Below are 7,604 nucleotides of genomic sequence, written 5' to 3'. Positions count from 1 at the left end.
ACAGTGTTTCTAAAACATGCTGCTCTTTATGTTAACTCTGCTATAGGTACACATGTCTTTGAATAACTTTCAGCCACCCCTCATACTCCCACAGCCAGCAAGGCAGGGGGAACGGATTTTCCCAGTGCCCGGGAAAAACTGTTCCCCCTAATTAAATCAGAAAGACAGTGTTTCTAAAACATGCTGCTCTTTATGTTAACTCTGCTATAGGTACACATGTCATTGAATAACTTTCAGCCACCCCTCATACTCCCACAGCCAGTAAGGCAGGGGGAACGGATTTTCCCAGTGCCCGGGAAAATCTGTTCCCCCTACTTAAATCAGAAAGACAGTGTTTCTAAAACATGTTATAATGCAGAATGATTCACCACATTCCCACTTACTTAGGATTAAACCTAAGTTATGGTTTGAGATCTTTACTCAGACTCCCCAATTTCACTTGAATGTATCTTCAATTCTTAAATATCAAGAATAAAGACTAAAGTCTGTTGTTCATTAAAAAAAAAAATCACAAGTATTTCAATGCTGCCACAACTTTAATAATAAATCTAATAGATTTAGAAACATATTAATTTGATTTGTATGGACCTTTGCTTCATATGGTGAGCAATAACTGTACTGCCTGGATTTTGTTAAGAACATTCATAAACAAATAACTACATTTTACTTCCACTCAATCTTTTATACGCGCTATATTTTATTTATTCGTTTGTTTGTTTGTTTGGGGCAGTGGTACAGATTTTTCGTATAATCAGGCCCTGGTTTATTCCATGACGCATACGCTTTCTCTGAAAGATCATTTTAACAGCATTGCTCTGTCGTAAATATCTACGTCGTTTGCGTCATTGTACGTTTCTCAGTTCTGGAAGGCGAAAGAAGATAGCGGTCGATTATAGTTTTTCGAGTGTGACTACTAACAGATTGACAAAATGGATCCAATACAGTATGGTATAATATATACATATTTAACAGCTGGCAAATATCCTGATTCCCGAACTAAGGCAGAAAAATATGTCATTCGACGACGTGCGCAACAGTATTCCATCAAAGGTAAAACGTATTCTAAACAGGCCTACCATAGTGATCTGTCTTAAATCATGAGTCATACAAATATTTTACATAGACCTACATTACTTAAGTAAAAGGTATAATTATGTTACATAAAAATATACTTTCCATGTCTATCCTAAGCCTGTTGACCACATCTTACCTAACAGGCCTAGCTTTATAGGCCATTATTTTACATTTTGCCTTTGTTACAATATATGGCGTTTTGTATCAAAATGAAAATACCAAATTGGTATGTGGCATACACATATTTTGCAATCGAGGTTCTGCTTTATTTATTTAATCTCTTGACAGATGGGGTGCTTTATTATGTCCGCCGAAAGGGCACAAATGAAGAGCGCTTGGTTAAAGTTGTGCGAAGTGCTGAAGAGGCAGATGACGTTTTTAAAGAGTTCCATGCCACTGCCACAGGTGGACAGAGTGGAAAAGAAAGAACGCAGGATGCAATTTCCAAACGGTATTACTGGCCTAGCATGACTGCCGATATCGAAAATTGGGTAAGTTTTTAATTATTTACAATTAGGCTAATTAAAGCCTATGATAAGCATTTGCATGGCAAATGACACGTAGACGATGTAACATGTCTTAAAGACTGAAATACAATTGTAATCATTATCTAAAATTATAATAAGTCTATAAATGTGTGTTCTTACTATGCTATAACACTAAATCAACTGTTGTCTTCCAAAATTAATGTATTGGTTCCTACATAATACATCATTGATATATTATCTTTTAAAGAATAGTTATTTTAGAATGGATTCATCTATACATTTATTAGAAAATAGTTCTTAACATTGCTCTTTAAATGTATTCATGTTATATGTTTAAATGCAGATTAAACAATGCCCAGCATGCCAGTCTAAAAGGGTAATAAAACTCAAAGAAGCTTATATTCCAATAACTGTAAGTAACTTAATTTGTTTCTCATTTCTGTGATTTTATAGCTATTAGCATTATTCCATTTAATAATTACTAATGAACTTATTTCTGTTTGTAGGTAAATGAACCATGGGAATTAGTTGGTATGGACCTTATTGGAAAATTGCCCTTGACTGAAAAAGGCAATCAGTACATTTGTGTACTGATTGATTATTTTACAAAGTGGGTAGAGGCATATCCATTACCCTCAAAAGCAGCAGGAGATGTCACCATGTGCATTGTGAATTTTTTTTACCGATTTGGAGCACCAAAGAGGATTCTCACTGATCAAGGCAGAGAATTTGTTAATCAGGTTGGATATATGTCATTTTTTGAATAGCAAGTATGGGCATTATAACAGCACACACATATCTTTTCATTTTAATTTTTCTGGTTTGACAAAGAGGAATGTGAAGTAGTTTAATACAATATTAATGAAAACATTACATTTAAGTTGGACATCGGAATAATTTTTATATTGAAAAATGTTCAAGAATAGCCTTGTACAGTTCAGATACATATTCATTCAGGGTTTGACTGAGAACAATTTTGTCTGGATAAAAGGTATATCAAAACCAGAAAATTATCTACATTATCAGCAATAAAAAAAAACAACACTGTATACTAATTTTGGTTAGAAATGTCACCAAAAATGTGAAGTCCACGGTGTTATTTTTCCTGCTGGTCTTTCCCTAGGTAAACAGAGAAGTATGCACCTTGTTTGGTATTGAGAGAAGTCTCTGTTCACCTTACCACCCTCAAACTAATGGACTGGTGGAACGGATGAATGGTACTATACAGAGGTAACTTCCTGTTTGCATGACTTATTTAAGGTATTACACTGCATATTATGTGTAAACAGTGGTGGAATGTAACAAAGTATTTGTACTTTGTTACTGTACTTAAGTACATTTTTACATATCTGTACTTTACTTAAGTAAAAATAATAATGCATACTTTTTATTTTACTCCATTACATTTTGCGGCAATTATCTGTACTTTCTACTCCACTACATTTCTACAATTTATGCCGTTAGTCGTTACATTTCATGAACACAATTTCCTTAAAATCTTGCATGAAAAAATAGTTAGCCTATTGCATTCTGCCGTTGCTTGCCATTTCCTACCAATCAGGTGGCTTTATTAGCTCCAATGATGGCAGAGCGTGTGTCAATTAGCAGCACGAGCTGGTAGACTGGCTTGATTTCAAGAAGATGAGACATTCAACATGGACCCATTCAACATGGTTTATCTTAATGGTATATTAATGGTGATACCTAGTAGATAACTTGTCATCCACATAATTCTAAGTTAGGGTACAGACAGTATTGCAGAGTGCACGCACAATAAGCACACCAAACTTTCCAATACACATATACTGTATAGTTCCTTGTAATTGTTACGAGCAATGACATCGGTAGAGGCGTAAGTCAGTATATCTACTATTCTTTTACAAAATGGCACACCCGAGACGTCGAGATAAACCATTGGTGAGTACTTTTACTTAAAAAAATACTTTAAAGTAAATTTAAAAGTAAGTACTTAGTACTTTCACTTAAGTAAGATTGTTGATGTAGCACTTCTACTTTTACTTGAGTACATATTTTGCACAATATTTGTACTTTTACTTAAGTACTAAGCTTCAGTACTTCCTCCACCACTGTGTGTAAACTCCTGAAACTCCTTCTGTTCTCTTTAGAACCCTTTCAAAAGTTTGTGATGAAAGACCCACATTATGGGACACCTATCTTGATGCCGTCCTTTTCAACATCAGGACCAAAAAACAACTGACTACAATGTTTTCCCCATACTTCCTTATGTTTGGCAGGGAGGCTCGTTATTTTTCAGAGGTCCCAGAGTCTTTTGATGTGAGTATATTTGTGGTAATAATTTATATTTCTCAAAACATCTGTTTCTTCACATTGAAAGATAGATATTATAATGATAACCTAAAAGTATCGGTGATGTAAAAGTAATGTTATTTATTTATTATTGCCTAGATTAATGAAACAGTGGAGACAGTTTTGGAGGACGAAATTGTCAGTCCTGCTCTTAAAACTCAGGACCTAATATTCAGTGCAGTGAAGAAAAATATGACAAAAGCAAGGGAAAAAACAAGGAGAAGAAAGCTGGGCCTTGGGGCTACACCACAAAATCTTAAAATTGGCGACAAAGTTCTCAGGAAGAATGTCAGGAGTCTGGAGAGAAAAGGAGGAAAGCTTGACAAAGAGCTTCTGGGGCCATTCACAATAACCTCGATTGAAGGGAAGAATGTTGGTTAATGAGAAAGGGATAAAGTTTCTCAAAATTAATTTGGATCATCTGGTTCCATATATTCAAGAACTGCCACGTGTGCCTCACAGACTTCAAAAAAGTTTCTCACAACCTCCAGCACCCACCCCTCAGGACCCACAGTCTCCTGCACTGACCCCTCAGGACCCACAGTCCCCTGCACTGACCCCTCAGGACCCACAGTCCCCTGCACTGACCCCTAAGGACCCACAGTCTCCTGCACTGACCCCTCAGGACCCACAGTCTCCTGCACTGACCCCTCAGGACCCACAGTCTCCTGCACCGACCCCTCAGGACCCACAGTCTCCTGCACTGACCCCTCAGGACCCACAGTCCCCTGCACTGACCCCTCAGGACCCACAGTCCCCTGCACTGACCCCTCAGGACCCACAGTCTCCAGCACCGACCACGTTTTCCAAAGTTGAGAAAAGTAGGTGATACATTTATTGTATAATGCTGTATTATTTTCATTTTAAGTTATTTAATTGTAAAAGGTTTTAAGGTTTTTAAGTGGCTCTTAACATTGTGTGTAATAACTTTGGCAGGTGTCAATGCAGCTTGGTCAGGCAAAGCTGAGGAAAAGAAAACGTTACTGCTCTCTAAGATTGGTTCCTATAAAATATTTAACTGGGATATAGCACGGATTGCACCTGGGAGAGAACTTGAGAGTGAGGTAGGCCAGTCACACATGATTCAGACAATATGACTCTACATGAAAATATATCAGTGTCATTAAAAATGTTGTCTGTCTTTCCAAAGGTTATAAATGGATACTTATTTGCACTGATAAGGCAGCATAACCAGGAGAGAGTTGAAAAGGCATTTCTTATTGATTCATATGCCATGACTAAGGTGTGGCGGGGATCCTACAGAATCCTTAGAAAGGTGCAGTATCAAAGTAACTGACAGTCTTTCATAATGAAAGCTGTGAATGAGTATTGTATTGTATTGTATTGTATTGTATTGTATTTTATTGTATTGTATTGTATTGTATTGTATTGTATGAAATTTTCAGTTGAGACAGTGCTGTTATGGTCTGCATAATTTAGGTGGACCCAAATGGGTTCAAGTTGTTTCTGGGTGTTATTGGGGAGCATGGACACTGGACTCTTGCTGTAAGTAGATATACACAATTATGACACATTAAATAATATATAATACAACATTTCCATACCCTTGCCCTTATTATGTTATGTAGTGCTGGGATACTGTAAGTACCTGCTCTAGTTGAGAGATCATTTCTGTCTCTTCTTCACTTCTCCACAATCAACCAATTTGTAATCATTAATTTATCTGCTGGTTTTTTTACATAGATTTCCTGTCAAATTATCTGCCTCATTTGTTTCAGTTTTTGGCTTTTGACTTTTTTGGGTGCAGTCATTCTGTAGCTTTATTTGCATAAATGTATTTTTATGTTGCAAGTACACGTCATTTAGTGTTTATTTCTGACTATAAATTTTTTGCACTGTGGTATTTGTTATATACCCATCTATAAAGAAAACTGTTTTTTTGGATCCACTGGGGGAATCAAAAGAGAAGATCCACAAACGCCTTGACAGCACAAGGTACCAATTACAGATATTGTCTGTCCCATTTGACAAATGAAAGACACACACGCATGCATGCACGCACACACATACACACACACGTATGAACTGTATAATAAAATAATATATATGACAAAATAAATATTCAATTAAATTACAGAGCATTTATGAGGAGTAAAGGATGCAATGTATCCAGATGGAGGTGTGAGACTCTCCCACATACACAGCAGAGAGATGTGGTATCGTGGGGTATTCGTGTGCAAGGTATGCAATAAATACAAAGTTTTTTTGTATTCTATTTGAAGTTTTGCATTTCTTTCTGACATTTTAAATATTTGTAGTTTGCAGAGAAAATACTGGAAGACCAGCCTGTCTGGTTCTCTAATAATCCACAGACGATTGACCAGTTCAGAAAGGAAATGGCCATAAGACTTCTCCAGGAGTCAGGTAAGTAACATAAAGGATCTACAACTCTGTTTGTTTTGTTGTATCAGCAAATATGCACTTTGTCATATCTTCCTTAATAAAGGGTTTTCTTCTGCATACATTTTATGTTTAACAGATGACATCACTGACGTCTGTTCAATCTGTGGAGAAGTTGAAACGGACAACTCATGGGTAAAGGAGCAATCAATAAATGCAGGCAGTCACATATGCACACTGACTTTTTAAAACTTATTTTATCTAAAAATGTGATAACCCGCTGTATTGCATGAGTACTGCCTGGATAAAGTGAGAGTTCACTATAGGACACATACACAAAACACACAATCACATTCACTCTCCACTTGGATACTTTAACACTCAGCTCAGCTACTGTCTATGTTTTTGAGATAAAACCAGAGTACCCCGTAGAAACCCCCACTGAAATGACTGTATAGAAAGTTGCAAACCTAGTGCTAAGAGACAAGCATACTGCCTTCACAGCCACTACGCTTAACAAAATGATTGGAATCTTCTATTTTAATCTGCTTCATTTGGTTTAGTATTGTACTCCATATAACATTTGCTTAATGAGAAATTTCACATAGTGCTGATTTCCTATAGGAGACTTGTTTATCGTTATATTTTTTAAATAATCAAAATTAGTCGGCAGTCTCAATGCTACACTAATAAACACTTGCAGTTACTATAAAACTACATGTCATATTTTTATTGAGATTTGATATTTATTAGAAATAATGTTGTGGTTATTTTTGTTATTTTTTCAGATTGCCTGCAATGGATGTGACAGGTGGTTCCATTTGTCTTGCAGTGGAAACCCAGCCACAGATGTGGACTTATTTTGTGCAGAATGTCTAATTACACATAAGACTGCTTAATTTTTTAATGAATAGTGAATTATTTTGGCATTTGCACTTTTAATAAGAAGTAGTTTGGAATCTTTGAAACTTCTGCCTTATTTATTTATTTATTTATTTACATGTGACGTTTTGTTTTTTTGTTGTTAAGTTTGGTTGTTTTTCTGTATTTATGTTAATTATTTTGTAATTATATTTTAACATTTTTTATTGTTAAGTTTTCGGAAAGATACCAAAAACTCGTTAAGCGAGTTTTCAACTTATGCATGTTAGCATTTTCTGAATGGTTCTTTTGCACTTTTAACTGAAGTTTGCAATTATTTAACTGGTTATATCTGTTAAACAGCTATTTAATTTATTTGATGTTGTTAACTTTAAAAGATTTATTAAAATAATGTATAAAATACCTAAGCTTATTCTTCTAAAAAAAAAAACCAAACAAACAAACACTGTCTTTCTGATTTAATTAGGGGGA

At 35.6% G+C, this 7,604-nt stretch overlaps 2 long non-coding RNA genes across 3 annotated transcripts; both read left to right on the top strand.

Annotated features, from left to right (window-relative positions):
• Positions 1 to 561: 561 nt before the first annotated feature.
• On the top strand, positions 562 to 5,113 carry LOC140582840 (uncharacterized). 2 transcript variants are annotated; one of them, XR_011985632.1, is made up of 9 exons: positions 562 to 1,050; positions 1,363 to 1,565; positions 1,906 to 1,974; positions 2,069 to 2,302; positions 2,686 to 2,792; positions 3,689 to 3,857; positions 3,990 to 4,711; positions 4,827 to 4,954; positions 5,041 to 5,113. It is a non-coding gene; the product is annotated as an uncharacterized lncRNA (long non-coding RNA). The 2 variants fall into 2 exon arrangements; XR_011985631.1 differs by having other exon boundaries at positions 562 to 1,565.
• A 1,091-nt stretch (positions 5,114 to 6,204) lies between these two features.
• On the top strand, positions 6,205 to 7,239 carry LOC140582681 (uncharacterized). The gene is made up of 3 exons (XR_011985492.1): positions 6,205 to 6,275; positions 6,391 to 6,446; positions 7,040 to 7,239. It is a non-coding gene; the product is annotated as an uncharacterized lncRNA (long non-coding RNA).
• The last annotated feature ends 365 nt before the right edge of the window (positions 7,240 to 7,604 follow it).

The sequence above is a fragment of the Paramormyrops kingsleyae genome, chromosome 25 (genome assembly GCF_048594095.1).
Source record: "Paramormyrops kingsleyae isolate MSU_618 chromosome 25, PKINGS_0.4, whole genome shotgun sequence".
Taxonomy (NCBI): Eukaryota; Metazoa; Chordata; class Actinopteri; order Osteoglossiformes; family Mormyridae; genus Paramormyrops; species Paramormyrops kingsleyae.
This window is presented reverse-complemented; position numbering and strand designations above follow the sequence as displayed.